The sequence below is a fragment of the Durio zibethinus genome, chromosome 3, assembly GCF_047325235.1.
Source record: "Durio zibethinus cultivar Kanyao isolate XHJ-2024 chromosome 3, ASM4732523v1, whole genome shotgun sequence".
NCBI lineage: Eukaryota > Viridiplantae > Streptophyta > Magnoliopsida > Malvales > Malvaceae > Durio > Durio zibethinus.
Window position 1 is genome coordinate 30,795,009 of NC_143164.1, and position 18,468 is coordinate 30,813,476.

Consider the following 18,468-nt stretch of genomic DNA (forward strand, 5'->3'; position numbering starts at 1 on the left):
AACCTTTATTTGATGAATTCATCTTAAATCAAGCAATCCTCCTCAAAACCCAAATTGCCAATTTGAAAAGCATGAACAAACATATAGATTCAAGTTAGTTGAATGAAGTGGAATACATATTAAAGGATGATCAAAGAAAAAAAAGTGGTGTATGTTGCTGATGATGATGGTAAGGATCCTAATGAATATATTCAAAAGGAAAATCTTGAGGAGTTCATTGAAGATTTGGTTGAAGAGGGTAAAATGTTAATGCTAGTTGCAAACGCACTTTTGCAAAGTATAGAACCTAAGGTGGAAGGCAATTGTGAAGAAATTGAAGAAATGTATGAAATTGAAGAAGATTCAGACTCCCAAAAAGAGGAAACAACCAAAGAAGAACAAGATGATGAGGTGCCCATTATGATGCTAATAGAAGGAAAGATAAAGAAGTGGTGGAAGTGAAAGATCATCCTAATACAATGAAGGTAGAATCGGCTTTAAGATTTGATATTATAAAAGAATTTAGAGTGGTACCACTAAAAGTTAAGCCTTTGCCTTACAGTCTACCTTTGCCAATTTCGCAACCTTATAAAGATCATGATTTGAAATTGAATAAGGCAGAGAAACATTTTAGTGAAGGCTATTTGGTGGAAAATTTGTTCACAACTTTAGAAACAACCCTAAGGAAAAAGATGAGAACACACAAATCATTTTGATGAAACCTAACATAGAGGAACCATTAACCTTAGAAACCAACCGTATAATTTTCATGGTTGTACCTCTTTCATTGGTACTGAAGCCAGTGCCCATCTATCATAGTCTAGCTATACTAATGACACTACTAGAGGTGGGAAATTTTGTCACAATGAGTGAGCCTTGTAAATACCCCAATTTATGTGGGAATTTCTCTGAAATTGAAATGGGCCTTCGATTCTAAATTATGCTTGATTGGATGCTTTGGGCCCAATAGGATAAAAGCCCAAAAATTTTTAGTTTTAATTTTAATTTTAATTTGATTTTATTTTGTTTTTAGTCTAATTTAGTCAAAAGTAACAAAAAAAAGAAGGAAATTAGAAATCCAAAAAACAAAAAATGGGATTTTCCATTAAGATTTGATCTGATTTTTAAAGCTTATTGATCAAAGCATGTACAGAAACTTAGGCACCAAATCACGTAAAAAGGAAAACTAAAAAAATCAATTCAAACGAAATTACAAAAAATTAATCTAATAAAATCACAAATTAGGGAATTTATTTATTTTCCAAAGGGATTCAATCTCTATAAAGCAAATAAGAAACATATACGAAAGAATACCGGGGGGCAATAAACCAAACAAAATTTATAGGGGAAAAGTTCTTAGCAAGTAACAAGCAATCACAACAATCAATTTAAGCATTAAAAGATTTCACGGTTTTTATCTTGGGTTCTAGTTTTGGGTTTGTGTTCTTGGTATTCTTGAAATTAGTTTATGGTTTGGATTTGTTTTTGGGTTTGGATTTGCTTTTAGGTTTTGATTAGGAATTCAGGTTTTTTCTGGAGTTTAGATTAGAATTTTGGGTTTTGAGTGCTAGTTCAATCTTTTAGTGGTGGGAATTCTAGGTTTATTTAATGATTACATTAAAATTTTAATATTTTCATGCTCATTTTTAGAGCAATTTTGCTTATATTTTAGCTTGTTCCTTGAGAATTATGGTAAAAGTTACTCCTAAATGCACATTTATCTCATGTGTAGATGTAAATAGAGAAAATGAGAAATTTTGGACAATTTGGACACATTTTGGAGGATTTATAATGGTAAATGCTAGCAAAGCTCACAACTAGTGTAATTGTGCTTCATTGTCTATTAAGGGAGTTCTTCTTGTCCTTTTCTTCTATAAATTTTTAAGCTCAAATGAACTTCATGGAACCATATTTCAAGTCCCAATTCTTATCATTTTCATTTAGAATTATCTTCCTTAGCTCGGTTATGCATTAGTACCTTTTAGGATCTTAATACATGCTTAAAAGGTAATGTGTGCATTAGTGAGTTGGAAGTTAATTTTTAAGTGGTAACTTTCTAGAATTCTTTTTCAAGCATTATAAGCATAACTTTTCCCTTTTATGACTTGATTTTTGGCAGAAAAATTAAAGAACAAATGGATGCATTTAATGCCAAAGGGAGGGAACAATGATGCAAGCTTACACGTTGGAAGTTGGCCATGTAACCAATGCACTTTGGTGCCATCTTTTGAAGACTTAAAGGAGGTTTTAAGGAGCACATGAGCTAACACCTTGGAGAGCTCCTATTGGCTATAAAAAGGACCTTTCGGTGTGGCAAAAATGCATGAAAAGAAGATTGCAAACTAATGAAGTGTTTTAAAGCCAAACAGCCATGCACCAAGCGTAGAAGTGAGGAAGAAAAAAGTCTCTAGAAGCTCACCTCATTGTAGATATTTTGGAGAGATTTTTTGGGGCTTCATTCACCACTCACCTACCTATAAATAGGAATGGAGCCAGTCATTTTAGGGAGACTTTAGCTTAGGACTTTATTTTTCTTGTTCTTTAATTTCTGCACTTTCTTTTACTGCATTTTACTTTCTTAGCAACCAAACAGCCCTTGGTCTTCATTTTTTTATTGATTTTTATTGTAATTTTACATTTCTTGAACTATTTTTCAGTTTTCTTTACAATTTTGGAAGTGAAACTTGAAAATTTTATTGATTTCTAGCTCAAATCTACTGATATTTCATTGATACTCAAATTGTTTTTGAATCTATTAGTTCTAACCTACCTACGGTTTTTTTATGATATCTCATTCAAATCTTACTTGTTTTTGCTCAAAATTTTTTTAATTGTTTTCTAATTCAATTAGATTCAACATATTAAAAATTCAGCCTCAAACTCACATCACAACATTCCATATCAAGCTTGGAAATTTTGGCTAAATGCAGTGATAGTGCAGCTCCAGTTTTGATCCAGCAAGTTTGGTGTGGAACTGCTCTCTCCTTGGCAACTTGTTTGCCTTCTTTTCACTCCAAATCCTTAGTTTTACTTCTTTACTTATTGGTTCTCACTTGATTCAATTTAGTTCTTTACATTTCATTTTCGTTTAGATCATTTTTTTAGATGATGATTTTCCAAATTCTGCACCTTTTGAGCTAAGTTCTTTGTTGAATCATGCTATTTTCTTGTTGGTTTAGGTAGTTAAATCATAGATCTAGGATGTTGTACCTTAGATAAAGTTCAATTTTAGTATATAATTGCATCTTGAATTTTTTCTTTTAAATTTTCATGCAGTGTAGTACACACCATTTGCAAGTCTGCTTCTATTAACTATTTGCTTAATTGTTCTTCATATGGTTACTACAATTTTGGATTTCATTTAGTCCTTCATTCTTTCATCCATATTCCAAATTAGATATAGTTTCAATTATGCCATGTAGGAGTTTCAACTATGAAGTATAAAAGTTCATTTACAGCTTGTGTTTAATTGTTTTTGGTTTGTATCTTTTGTTTAGTTGACTTTTCTTTTCCATTCATTTTATTCATTATTCGTTATATCATACATTTTCATAGGCTGTTTGGTAGTTGGTTAAAATTCAGTTCAAGTTGAGGAAACCTTGCATGTTTAGCTTTGTTTACATGTGCAATTGATAGTCATAAAGGTAATGTTCATTGCATGCATTAATTTTAGCTATAGGTTTTACTTTCAGTTTTTTCATGTTCACGTCATCTTTATTCATGAATTTTATATTTGATTTTTAAATTTGAATTTTATTTTAGATAGCATTTGTTTTTGCATTTTAGGCTTTGTTTCATTTAAATTGTTTACTATTTAGATATAGTTCCTTGCATTTCATGCCTTGAATGGTGCATTTAATTTTTTAGCAATAATTCACTATTTTCATCACTTGTTTGTCTTATTTGATTTTAGTTAGTTACTTGTATTTTTTTAGTAGAATTTTAATTTTAACATATTCGATTTTAATTCATTTGTGTTATTTTGCATATTATTTTTTTCTTTGTTAATTTTGCCTTAGTTAATTTTTTATGGATATTCTTTGATTGAATCAACTTTAGAAGGGTAAGGTGATAACCAGTACTTAGCTTAGGAAGTTCTACCTAATCTTTATGGGATCGACATTCTGACTGAAAGGTAACTTTTACTACTTGTCCGGTCTATACACTTATAGTTTTTTTGAAACATTTAAGTTTCTGGATCTCTTTAAATTGAAGTGGGATTTTTTTTTGGGCATTTTCTAGGCTTGGGGTTGTTATCAGGGAATTGGGTTTGAAATATGGGTTGTTTGAGGTTTTTACTGAATTTTTATTGAATTTTTGATTAAATCTTTCAAATTTTCGATAAGGTTCATGGCAGTAAGAGGAAAAGGCGGCGGTCAAATTCTAGGTTCATTGCATTTTTTGGAAAAAGGTTGAATTTTTTAATGACTGGTTGAATTTCCTAACACTGAAATCTAGGTTTAAGGTGGTTGGTTGAACTTTCCAGTTGGGGTCTTATAGAGAAGGCAAAGGGATTTTTTTTCAAAGAAAGAAAGAGGAGAAGAGTGTGATGAAGAAAAGGTTGGAATTTTTTGTTTTTATGCTCAAGCCAAACGACATTATTTTGAAGATCTCCGATCTGATTATGACCCATTTGACTAGCATGTGAACCCACGTACTAACCCAAGCCAGGACAGCAGGTCTTCCATTTTTTTTCTTTTTATTTTTATTTTTGATTTAGATTTAGATTTTTGTTTGGTTTTTCCATTCTATTCTATTTCTTGTTTTTTTATGAAAAACTGGAAAGATTATTTATAATATTTTTTATATCTTTTTACATGATTATTAATTAATTGCATGATAATTTATATATATATATATATATTATATTATTGCATAATTATTATTGCATGATATTAGATGCATGAAAATTTTTGCACCATAATTTTTGTTTATTTCAACTTTTTTCCTCAAAATAAAAAATAAAAAATAAATTCATAAGTCCTACCAAATTATTGGAAGATTTTTTTTGTGGATTTAAATTTTTTTATGAATTCTACCAAATTATTGATGAAGTTTATAACCTAATTTTTGTAGAAAAAAAAGGTTTTCTTAAAGTTCTACTAGCATATTGGAAGATATTTCTAAAAATAAATTATTTTTTCTTAAAAAAATAGATTTTAAATTTTTTATAATGGAATTACTAAGAGCATTGCAAATAGCAATCTCTATACAAATTCTTAGGTGAGAAAATCTTTTCTAAATTTTACTAACATATTGAAGAATTTTTATAAGAATTTTTTATACTAAGGTTCTAAACTTGTTTTTACAAAAAAGAAATAAATCTAACAATGAAGCCTCTTCAGAATGGGATACTAGTTTCCATGAATACTCCTAAGGTGAGGAAATTATCTTAAATTACTACCAAACTATTAGAGTAATTTTAGAATAATTTTCAATAATGAAATTATTTGACAAATTATAAAGATGTTTTAAGGCTTGGCTAACTTGAAATCAAACTAGTACCATATTTTGGATAGGTACTGTAAGGGTGCTATAACCTTCCTCTCGTGTAACCACACTCCTGAACTTAAATATGATTTCATAGACTAGAATTTGGCACTTTGAGATACCTAAGTCAAACTTGGGACTCTTTTTTGAAAAGAAACAAGTTCAATTAGGTGACCAATTACACTTAAACAAAAAAGATTAACAGTGACTCCTTAAATCTATGTCTAGAGATAGGTTACTGGATCTATATATAATGATAGTTTGGCAACTCCATTGGGGACTTCGAGAGTCAGGCTAGTAAATACTTTCATGTTATCCAAGCCTAAATAAATTTAAGAATTTTTTTTCTTTCTTGTCTATGTATTATTTTTTATATATATTTTTCATTCACTTGCATAACATGAGGTTTACATTTGAGCTTCGTCCTTTAGGTAAAAGTAAAATACATACTTTTTCATGAGATTTCATGTCTTCGCATGGGCTAACAAAATACTGCTACTTGAATTAAACCATTTCCATTTGTTGACAATGATGGGAGATGATTGGGGTGCCTTACTAGTTTATAATGGACAATGAAGTAAGAAACAATTTGGGAACCCTTAGACGATCAAACTTTTAAACCTAGCATATAAATAAACCCTATGGGTCTGAACCTAAGTTACAGCCATGCCTTCCCTTATGTTAGAAAACTCTAAATAGGACACATGATGGGACATTTATTCTGGTTGTAAATTTATATATTGTTCTTTGTATATATTATTTGCATATTAACCCTTTATGTTGTTCTTTTTATATATATTATGTGTATACTAACCTTTTTCTTTTATTATAGATGCACATATTTACATCATTAAATCCTTTTTATTGCATTCAAGTATTTTTACGTTCATTTTCATGCATAATTGGATGGTTCTATAAACATCAATATAAATATGCACCTTGATTGTGGTATATTAAGGTTCGAGGATAGCTCGACCAACTCCCTACTAGTATAACCCCCAAGCTTGAGTTAGACAAATGAAGCAAGAAAATACAAGTTACGTTGAGAAGTTAGAGAAGGCTCAAAAAGAAATCAAAAGGGAGTTGAGCAAAATCCTAGAAGCATTGAGCAAGCTAAATAAGGAAGACTATAGAAAAAGATACTAGACCTAAAGACCATCCATTGCATAATGTTGTTGACCCTCTGTTATCCTTTTGGTTATGGCCCACATCAAGCCCAATCCATTCTAGGCACTTCACCATAACAATTCACATTCCTTACAAGGTATACCTGCTCAAGAATACCATATGTACCAACTCAAGGGCAATATCAAAGTTTTTCCAATCTTGTCTTAATTGAAAAGGTAATAGTGCCAATCCTAATCCCTAACTTAGATGACCCAAAGAAGAATGAGACATTAAGATAACTAAAAGTTTAGAGGAATTGAAAGTCGAATGAAAGATGAACTTACTAGAAAAAAGAATCGGGCCATTGAGGGTATAGACTTTTATGACTCCATGGATGCTACCGACCTTTGCTTGGTCCTAGATGTTATGATTTCTTCAAAATTTAAAGTTTTAGAGTTCAAAAAGTGTGATGGTACTAACTGGTCGATCACACATATCACCATACATTGTTACAAGATGGCTTCCTACACCAATGATGAAAAGTTATTGATACATGTGTTTCAAGATAGCCTTGCTGGCTCAATTGTAAAGTGATATGTCTAGTTAGACCAAACTCGCATCCACTTTTAGAAAGAGCTCACTTGGGCATTTATTAAATAGTACCGTCACATATTGACTTGGCTCATGATCGCTTTTCTTTACAAAGCATAAAGAAGAAGGTAATAGAATCTTTCAAAGAATATACCCAATGATGAAGGGATATGGCTACTTAAGGCACCTTATTATGAGAAAATTATAAGGTATGCAATAAAAAACTTTGCTAATCTCATGGAAGATTATTGAAATGCCATCAAGTGTGCAAGCTTGAAGAAAGAGAAACATGCAGCACTAAGAAAGGTAAGATGTCCAAAAAGATATACGCTTAAGCCCAAGCTATGAGTTTTAAAAGGCAAAAATTCAGAAGTTATGTTCCATATCCACCATATTTTCATCTTACTGACTACTCTGTAGTTAATAACATTGCACAAGTCCCTTAGTAGTCTCATTACCCAACCATGAATAGTATCTTCATAAGTCTTTATCAACTAGCATTTCAATTATTTACATAATTTTCATTACATCAGTTTCAAGGCCTAACAATCAAATGAGTGGTTTGAGAAGATCTAGGGGCAACCAAGAGAGAGCTCATATTGATCCTATCCTTATAACATATATTAAGCTATTCCTATAATTGGTTAAAAATGATCGAGTATCTTTAGTTCATTTCGAACTGTTGAAGCCACCATATCCTAAATGGTATAATGCTAATACGACATATGATTACCATAATGGGAATATGGATCGCTCTATAGAAACTTGCCATGCTTTTAAGTACAAAGTGTAAATTTTGATACAAGTCGGCTTAGTGAGCTTCAACGAATCAGGAGAGCTGAATGTCAACAAAGGCCCTTTTCCTTATCACCCAAGAATATAATTTTAGGAAAGATATGAAAAGGCTGATTGGAATTGCTTGTCATTTTAAGATTTATTTTGAATAATGATTTCTTTTATGTACTATGATTTCATTTTATTTTTCATCATTTTAATAAAAATACAAATAGGATGCATTTTTAAGACATTTTCTCTTTCGTATGAATCACCATTTTATGCTTTTATCTTTTTACATTATATCCATTCTCATATTCCAAATAATGAATGTTTAGACAATTATGACAACAATTTAGTATTCAATTTTAAAAACATTATTCATGTTGGTATAATGGATAAGTTGAGATTGTTAATTTATTGGGATTGCTAAATAAAAGAAGACAAAATTGGAAAAGAATTTTGCTTATTAAAAGTGGAAAGTAATGTGGTATGTGATCTTTGTAATGGTTCAATCACAAGCTTACTCTTAGTCAATAAATGTTTTTCATTAAGAATATTCATGTTTGAGATGAGAAATGGTTATCTTTCTTCTAACCTTCACACAAAGAGTAAAGTTATCCTTGCCACCTCATTTGAGCTTATGGAAAATTTTTTTCAAGAAACCCTAACCAAGGATCACCCCTACACTAGAGGCAAAGTTTGAGAAGCATAGGAAAGTGAAAATCCTTAGCGATTTCAGGAACAAATATCTTTTATGCTCAAATTTTTCTTGAAAAATGATTAAAAGTGCAAAATAAAAAAGCAAAAAAAATTTAAAAAAAAAAGAAAGAGAAAGAATTAATAAAGAAAAAAAGAAAAAAAATTGATGCAGCAAAATGTCAAGGTGCTCTACATAAAAAGAAATGATCCTTGATTTGATTACCTTTAAAATATAGTTTGGGCCTATTTTATCTATTTCTTTTATAACCCATTTCCTTTGCCTATGTTATGTCCTTTAAAAGCCCATTTTGATCGAATGTAACTACTTAAATTAAAGAATCAAGAATTAAACTAAGGTAGGTATGCAATTAGATTGGATTTTGACGTCATTGATGGATTAAAGGAAAAGGAAATAAAAGAAAATATGATGAGGAGATGTGCCAAAAAATGCAAAAAAATGTGCTAAGAAAAAGAGAAAAAAAAGGGAAACCTTAAATTAAAAACCCAAAAAAGTGGTTTAAGTAAAAATAGAGACTTGGGAAAATAGATTCATTTTGACGATCCTAGGGATATGGATAATATTTGGCTCAAAGATTGAGAATATCAATGGAATGTGTTTTTTAGAAAGAATATTGAGTTAGAGTTCAAAATTGTCTAAATAGTCATTATTATGGATGCTGATATCCCATTTAAATAGTCATAGTATTTTGCTTTTTTTCATCTTTGATTTGTTCTGGACTACATTTTCTTTTGACAACGAATACCCATTTTTCTTATTCTTTACCAAGTGTGCATCCCCTGAATGAATTAAGAAAACGTATCATATTTGTCATGAATTAGAATGATGATAAATAAGAGAATGGTAATTTTTGTAAAAGATTCTTCCATTCCTTTGAAAGAAATCCAAGATGACAGAAGTAAAAAAACTGAAAAGATGATTTGAAAAAGGCAAATGAAATGACCCAATGATGAAAACAATGATGGACTGGTCAATATAATCTGTGAGTTATGACTAGATCACGAAAATAACATGAATCAATTAATGGAACAATGGAAGTTGTTCTAAGATCATTAGTATTGAGGAGCTAAGAAAGAATATATGAGATGGTGAAGTCTTAAAAACCTTGTTACCATAATTGGAATTTCATGGCATTAATTTAGTGACATCTAAATTGTGTTTGCATTGTTGTTTAAACAAATACAAAATAAATAATTTGATGAGTATTTAAACCCTTGATCATTAAATTTGCATTATGGTTGGAGCATGCATTTGCATTATGTAGAGAATATTCGAATCATGCATTAATGTTTAAGGCATGCATTTGCATCATTTAGTGAGAATCTAGATTGTTGCATTTGCACCATTTAGAAGGCATTTGCATTATTATCATGACATTTGTCGAATACAAGAATTTGACTTTGGTGGGAGAAAATTTTTTATTTTTGAATCCTCGAACGAAGAAGATCTTTCATGATGAGGTTTTTTTGACAAGGAAAACTTTTAAAAATTTTACAATTATAAAGCTTTTGTTTAAAGGAGCTTTTTTTTTAACAAAATAAAGGGCATGATTTATAAGACCTCTGAGCATAATCCCTAAAGCTTTTCAAATGTAAACCTTTGAAATTTTGGATGTGAAACCCTAAAATTTTTTTAATCAGAATTTTTGAAACTTTGGATGTGAATACTAAAGTTTTTTTAAAATGTGAATATTTGAAATTCTCAATGTGAATCCCTAAGTTTTTTGAATGAAAATCTTTAACGTTTGGGTATAAATCTCTAAAATTTTTAAATGAAAATCTTTGAATTATGGATATGAGCCTAGAAATCTTTAGTGTGAATCCATGAATTTTTCAAATATGAAACTTTAAATTTTGGATATGAATCACTAACAAGAATCTTTTTAATGCGAATCTTGAAATATTATATGTGAATTATAGTTTGCGAATCTTTAAATTCTTATGAATCTGAGTTCTTACAAATTTGAAAATTCTTGTGAATTTGAAAGTTCTAGCGAAATTGAAATTCTTGCGAATCTATAAATTCTTGTGAAACTTAATTTCTTACAAATCTGAAAATTTTTGCGAACCTAAAAGTTTTACAAATCTAAAATTCTTGTGAACTTGTGAACCTAAAATTCTTGTGAATTTGAAGTTCTTGCGAACCTGAAATTCCAGTGGACCTGAAGTTTTACGAACCTAAAATTCTTGTGAATGTGAAAATTTTTGCGAATATGAAAATCTTACAAATATTCCATTGTAAATATGAAAATTTGAGAATCTTCCATTCATGTGAATCTAAGTTCTTGCGAATCTTCCATTATTGCAAATATGAAAATCTTGCAAATCTTTCGTTCAAGCAAATTTGAGTTCGTATGAATCTGAAAACCTTACGAATCTTCTATTCTTATGATTCTAAATTCTTACGAATATGAAAATCTTGTGAATCTAAAAATCTTATGAATCTTCCATTCTTTCAAATTTGAAAAGTCTTGCGAATTTTATGTCTTGTGAATCTTTAAATCTTTTAATGGAACTTTGTGAATCTTTGTAGTTTTGTGAAACTTTCAATTTAATGACAAACCCTTAAATTTCGAAATTGTAAATATTTGGATTTCAAGTTAAATTTTTTAAAATTTCAATTTTTCTAAACTCGAACAAAATGGCTGTCTATTGATCTTTATACAGTTCCTATTTCACAAAAAAATGTATAAAGATAGGCTACTGTAGACACCCTATTTTGTTTGAAAATTTCTTCGAATTGAAATGAACCTTCGATTCTAAATTAGGCCTAATTAGAAGGTTTAGGCCCAATGGGATAAAAGCCCAAACATTTTAATTTTTAATTTGATGTTAATTTGATTTTGTTTTTGCTCTAATTTAGTTAAAAATAAAAAAAAAAATCCAAGAAACAAAAATGTGGGATTTTCCACCAAGATTTGATTTGATTCTTCGAGCTTAATGATCAAAACATGTATGGAAACTTGGGCACCAAATCATGCAAAAAGGGAACTTAGAAAATGAAATCAAACCAAATCACAGAAAATTAATCAAATAAAATCACAAATTTGAGAAATTGATTTATTTTCCAAAGGGATTCAATTCCTATAAAATGGACAGCAGGCATATACAGAAAAGATACAAGGGGCAATCAACCAGATAGAAATCATAAGGGGAAATAGTCTTAGCAAGTAACAAGCAATCACAACAATCAATTTGAGCGTTAAAAGATTTCGGGTTTTTTATTTTGGGTTTGTGTTCTTAGTATTCTTGAATTTAGTTTTTGGATTTGAATTTGCTTTCGGGTTTTGATTGGGAATTTAGGTTTTTTCTTGAGTTTGGATTAGAATTTTAGGTTTTGAGTTCTAGTTCAATCTTTTGGTGTTGGGAATTCTAGGTTTGCTTAGGTTTTTGGATCTCTTTAAAATTGAGGTGAGATTTATTACTTTTTTTTTTTAGTTTTCTAAGCTTGGGGTTGTTTTTTGGGAATTGAGTTTGAAATCTTTTTTAGGTTTTACTGTGTTTTTATTGAATTTTTCAGTTGAATCTTTGAACTTTTTGGTGAGGTTCATGATGGCCAGAGGAAAAGGCAATGACTGGATTCTAAGTTTATTGAATTTTCTGGAAAAAGTTAATTTTTTTAGTGGCCAATTGAATTTCCTAATGTTGAAATCTAGGTTTTGGCTAGCTAGTTAAACTTTCTAGTTAGGGCTTTAAAGAAAAGGCAGAGGGCTTTTTTTTAGAGAAAGAAAGATGAAAGTAGTGTTATGAAAAAAAGGCCGGAATTTTTGGTTTTTATACTTAAGCCAAACGATGCCATTTTAAAGATCCCTAACCCGAGTATGACCTAGTTGACCCACGTGTGAATTTGCATATTGACCTAACTCAGAGTGCATGTTTTATTTGTTCTTTTCCTTTTTATTTTTTATTTTCATTTTATTTTTGTTTGGTTTTTCTATTTTATTTTATTTCTTTTTTGAAGAAAATTTTGAAAAGATTATGTATAATTTTCTTATATCTTTCTGCATGGCTATTAATTAATTGCGTGATAATTTTTATATATGTATATTATATTATTGCATGATATATTATATTATTGCATGATGTTAGTTGCATAAAAATTTTTGCATCATAATTTTTGTTCATTTTAATTGATTTTTTTCTTCAAAATAAAAAGAAAGGTTTCAAAAATAAATTTATGAGTCCTACCAAATTATTGGAGGATTTTTTCATGGATTTAATTTTTTTTATGAATTCTATCAAACAATTGAAGAATTTCAAAACCTAATTTTTGTGAAAAAAATTAGTTTTCTTAACATCCTACCAACATATTGGAGAATAATTTTTGACAGAAAATCTTACCAACATATTAGAAAATATTTACGAAAATAAATTATTTTTTTCTAAAAAATATATTTTGAATCTCTGATGATTGAATTACTAAAAGCGTTGCAAATAGTAATCTCTATATAAATTCTTAGGTAAAAAAATCTTTTCTAAATTTTACCAACATATTGGAGAATTTAGATCAAAATTTTCAATACTAAGGTTCTAAATCTTATTTTTACAAAAGAAATTAATCCAATGATGAAGCTTCTAAGAATGGAACACTATTCTCCATGAATACTCTTGAGGTGAGAAAATTATCTTAAATTACTACCAAACTATTGGAGTAATTTTATGATCAATTTCCAATAATGAAATTATTTGGCAAATTATAAAGATGTTTTAAGGCTTAGATAATTTGAAATCAAATTGGTACCAACTTTTGAATGGGCGTCGTGAGGGTGCTATAACCTTTCTCATATGTAACTACACTTTTGAACCTAAATTTGGTTTCATAGACTAGAATATATCATTTAAAGATACCTAAGTCAAACATGAAACTTCTCTTTAAAATGAAATAGAATGAGTTAGGTGATCAATTGCTCTTAAACATAAAAGATTAGTGGTGACTCCTTAAATCTATGTCTAGCAATAAATCTCCAGATCTATATGTAATGAGGCAAGTAGATCTATAATGAGGCAAGCCCTACTGCTAGTTGGAGTTTGTTGATGAAGATGTGGTAAGTAGAAAGATCATTAAATGGGTGGATACTGGTATTAAATGTGAGGTAATCACGCAGCCTAGTTTGGAAGAAGGGATGGTCAAGCTTGATAAGAACTTGCACTACTTGGAAAGCATCCTAAATTCTACTTTAATGGTTATACTTTTTTATTCTTTTATTTTTATTAGGACATGTATGTTTTAACGTTTTTGTGTTAGTGTTTTCTTTTTTTTTTTAAGGATGAAGAAAAGCAAGAGGATTCATCATGGATATTCGGCCTTGAAGGGTTTTGGGAAGTATTTCTTTTTCCTTTGAGTTTCTTGATATATGATTTCATTTAAGTGTGGGGGAAAAAATATTTTAGATTTATGAGACTTTCACTCATCTTTGCTTTTAAAATCAAATTAACTTGCTAAACTTCATTATGATATTCACTTGTTGAAAATTATATATATTCTCTTGAATAACTAAAGTATGATATGAAGTTTAAGGATATAATTAGTAAGATCTAACTTGCTAAACTTCATTATGATATTCATTTAGTTGAAAATTATATATATTCTTTTGAATGACTAAAGTATGATATGAAGTTTAAGGATGTAATTAGTAGGAACTTGAAAAGAATTCTTAAGCTTGTTTTTACTTTGGATATGATTTTTATGCATGCATCTCTATTCTCTTTATATGAAATGCTATGATTTTTGTGAAGGGTTGTGAAATATGAACTTACATGAAATTTAAGATTTGAATAAGTGCTCTAAAAGTTGCCTACTCAACCCTTAAGGTAAAATTCTAAACTGTATTTGACTTGAGATGATCTAGATAGTTTTTTGGCCTTTTTAAACCTTTTTCAAGCCTATCCTATGATGATGCATCCCTAGTACCTTTATTTTGAGCCTTTATACTAATCTTTTAATTTGTTTATTTTAGCCACATTATAAGCCTAATAAGCTTTTTCTTTAATTATTATCCTTTCTTCTGTTGTCCTAACCCACTGTGTTTCCTTATGTACATTGGACATATTCTTGTATTTGGGACGAAAAAAGCTGGAAAGAAAGAATGAAATTGGCAAAAGCAAAGGTAAAGCCTAATAAAGCCAAAAATGGCTATCAATTATTAAAAAAAAAAAGCTAAAAATACAAAGCAATAAAGAATGCCTCGCAAGTCAAAGTCGTAAAAGGAGCTCTTGTTTGTTCAAAGTCCAAGAAATTTTTTTTTTTAAAAAGTAAGCTTAGGGTTTTTAGCCTAAAAATTTCTTTTTTCCTACCTTAATTCAAGCCTTACATTACAAGCTTAAAAGGTCTTTTGATTTTAAGTTGAATATGTAGGTTGAACACTAATGGAAAGGGAAGGGGAAAGTAAACATATGAAGCTTATTCTATCTTTAAATTGAAATGTGATGAAGTGTTTTGCATTCTATTTACTTAAGTTATATGCATGACTTAAAGATGGAGTAGGTTTGTATGTATGATTAGCATAAGTTATTGAAAGGTTGCTTTTGAAAAACATTTTTGTTACTTTATATTTATTCTTAATTTTGTATTATATAATAGTACAAGTTAAGACTTTTGTTTAGTTTTCTACTTTGAGGATGTTTATAATGTTCTTTAGTTTTGTTGATTTAAAGGTTTTGCTTGAGAACAAGTAATGATTCAAGCATAGATGTGTGATAGCACCAAATTATATAGAGATTTTACATGTCAAAAAAGGTGCTAAAAATTTAACTTTTGGATATTTTTGGTGCTTTTCATGTTATTTTCATGGCTTTAGGTTTTTCAAGCTCAATATGCTTTTTCTTGCAAGCCATGCATGTAATCATGCAAAGCTCACATTTAGCCTACTTAGTTAGGCATAATGTTGCCTACATTTGTTCTATATTCAAACATGCACATGCCTAATTGGATCCAATCCATTTGGCCAAGGTGAATTTACAAGATAAACATGTTTCTTTGCTTAGCCATGAAGAGTTTCACTCTACCAAGGACACCAACCCATTCGGCCATGAAAAGTTCAAAGCCAATTATGATACTTTTGCTTAGCTTTGAAGAGTTTGGATAGGAAGAGGACTCTATCACCTTGAAAATTAAGAGTTTGAATAAAATGCAATTTATCTCCTTTTGAAATCCTATGTTAGTCGAACCTAGAAGGGAAGATTGATTAAGATTGCATCACATGAAGATCAAGAGCCAAGAACATCACATTCAGCCAAAAGCATTCCAAGAGTGAAGAGTTTGATTTTTGTATGCAACCTTAAAGATTAAGATAAAGCCTTATCTCTTAGTTTTTGAAAAAAACTCAATCACTTGTAAAGCCTACCCCTTTGGCCAAACCTATGCCTATAAATAGGTAAGGCCATTCACTTGTTTCATTATCTTTTTTCATCTCTCTTCTCTCTGTAGTTTCTGTAGTTTTTAGTTCTTTATTTCTTTTTAGTAAGGTATTAGCTTAGGTGACAAATTTGTCAATTACCAAGCTTTTGTTCTCTAATTCCTTTTCAATCAAGAAGTATTTTTATTCAAAGATCTCTTTTCTTATTTTCTTGTTTACAAAATCCTATTCTTGTTTCTTTAAATTTTGACACAAGCATTCCATTTAAATTTCAAGATCCAAGATCACTGTTTTCTTTACAAGTTTGGCCTACTCTCTTTTTACATGTTGTTTAATTTCTTTTATGCAATCTTCATTCACTTTAAAGGCAATTTGACAATCTTGATTTCTTGTTTTAAAAACCTTACTTATTGTTTTAATTAGTCTATGGCTTTAGTCTTGTACTTCCTAAATGATAGTTAGTAAGGTTAAGATTCCTGCTATACATCACCTTTAATCGTTACTTGATCCATGTCTACTTAAACCCTGTAACTCTAAAATCCTACAAATTCATTTGTTTAGACATAGGATCTCAATCTTTCACCTTTGGTACTTATGAACTACCCAACATTACATTTTATAATCCCCAAGGAGATGATACTTAGAATACTCCAGTTTATTACTTGATTTGTACGCTTGTAGGCTTTATACAAAAAGCAACAATCATTTAAGTTTAGGGTTTTGGGTTTTGGTTTAAGGTCTAAGATTATGGTTAGGGTTTAGGGTTTGCATAGTGGGTTGGGGTTTAGTTTAGGGTTTTGGCTTAAGGTTTAGGGTTTTGGTTTTAGAGTTAGGTTTTAGGGTTTAAGGTTTGGTTTAGGATTTTGCATGGTGGTTTGAGGGTTTAGATTTAGTTTAGGGTTTTGATTTTTGGTTTAGATTTTCGGGTTTAGGGTTTAGGATTTAGGGTTTAGGGTTTAGGCTTTTTAAAGGGGAATGGATGTAGCAAAATAACAAAAATACCATTAATAAAAATGCAACCTTTAATGTTGAGGTATGGATAGATGTGGAAAGAAACATATTACAAAATTAGGCATATTTATGAACATATTACAACTAAAAATGCATGCAAGAACATGATAATAATGGATCAAAAGCCAAGGGTTTAAGAGCAGAGGATGATCGGCCAAAATATTTCATACAAAAATTGATGACCAAACATTAAAGACATATCTCCATCATTTTTGTTCTAGGTCAATCACATACAAACAACATAAAATCTACCAAAAGCTTACTAATTCAATATTTTATTCATTGAAGATTTCATCAAACACATAACTAACATAGAGGACTAACCAAAAACAGAAACAAACTATCATAGGAATGAGCAACCTTTGGCCATTACACAAAGCAAAGAATCGACCAAGCAATGGGGAAGTTTGGTTGAATGCTCCTTTTGGCATTTCCACAATCATGCAATATTTATTTAGCTAGAACATGTATCATACCCTTATAAAACTATTATATTAAGGAATTTTTATCGTAAAAAGAATTTCATTAAACATATAATAAACTACCTAAAAAGGAAACCATAAAAACATAAAATTAGCTAAACAACACATGCAAACTACTAAAACAAACAACAAACATGGATAAAACATATAGTTTAACATTCAAATCATCTAAATACATTATTAAAGGAGGAAAAACATTAGAAATGGACCCAATGAGGTTCAGCTATGGAGGCAAACAAGCTTGGCCAAACTTTCCTTACATTACTTGATGGTAGATTTTTTTTTCTTTTGCTTGATTCCTTTTGTTCCAAACCAAAGTATTGATTAGTTGGTTGATTTTTTTTATCAAGCTTAGAGTTATGGAGGCAAACAACTATGGAATTTGTTGTTTTCTCCTAAAAAAAATAATATGAAAATTATGAAAAATAATATGAAATGTAATAAAGAATATAGTAGAAGTGTATCTCTACAAAGCTTCCCTAAAATTTTTTATTTTTTCTCCTTTTCATGCCATATTGAAGCTGCCTCCTCTTCTATTTCCTAGCCCTAAATGATAAATATATATCTTTTGCAAATCCATGATAGCCTTTATCAAGAATGCATCCAAAGGCCACTAACATCCTTCAAGTTTATTTTCCAAGCAATTACCTTCCGCCTTTAGATCAAAGCCTTTATAAGATCAATGGTTTAGGATGAATCTAGGAAAAAATGAGGCTTTTGGTGTTGTTGGAACCACATAAAATACCAATTTACCCTTTTCAAAGTTTTGACCTTTTTGTGAAATTTCTTTTATGAAAAATCATGATCCTTTCTTCATTTTTGTGATTTCAATGCACAAAAAATCAATAAATAATATGAAATTATGATATGAAAATTTTCATTATAAACCGACCTTAAAAAAGTTAAATTATAAAAATACCCCTAAAAAGTATTACGATAATTTTACCCTTATCGAATTA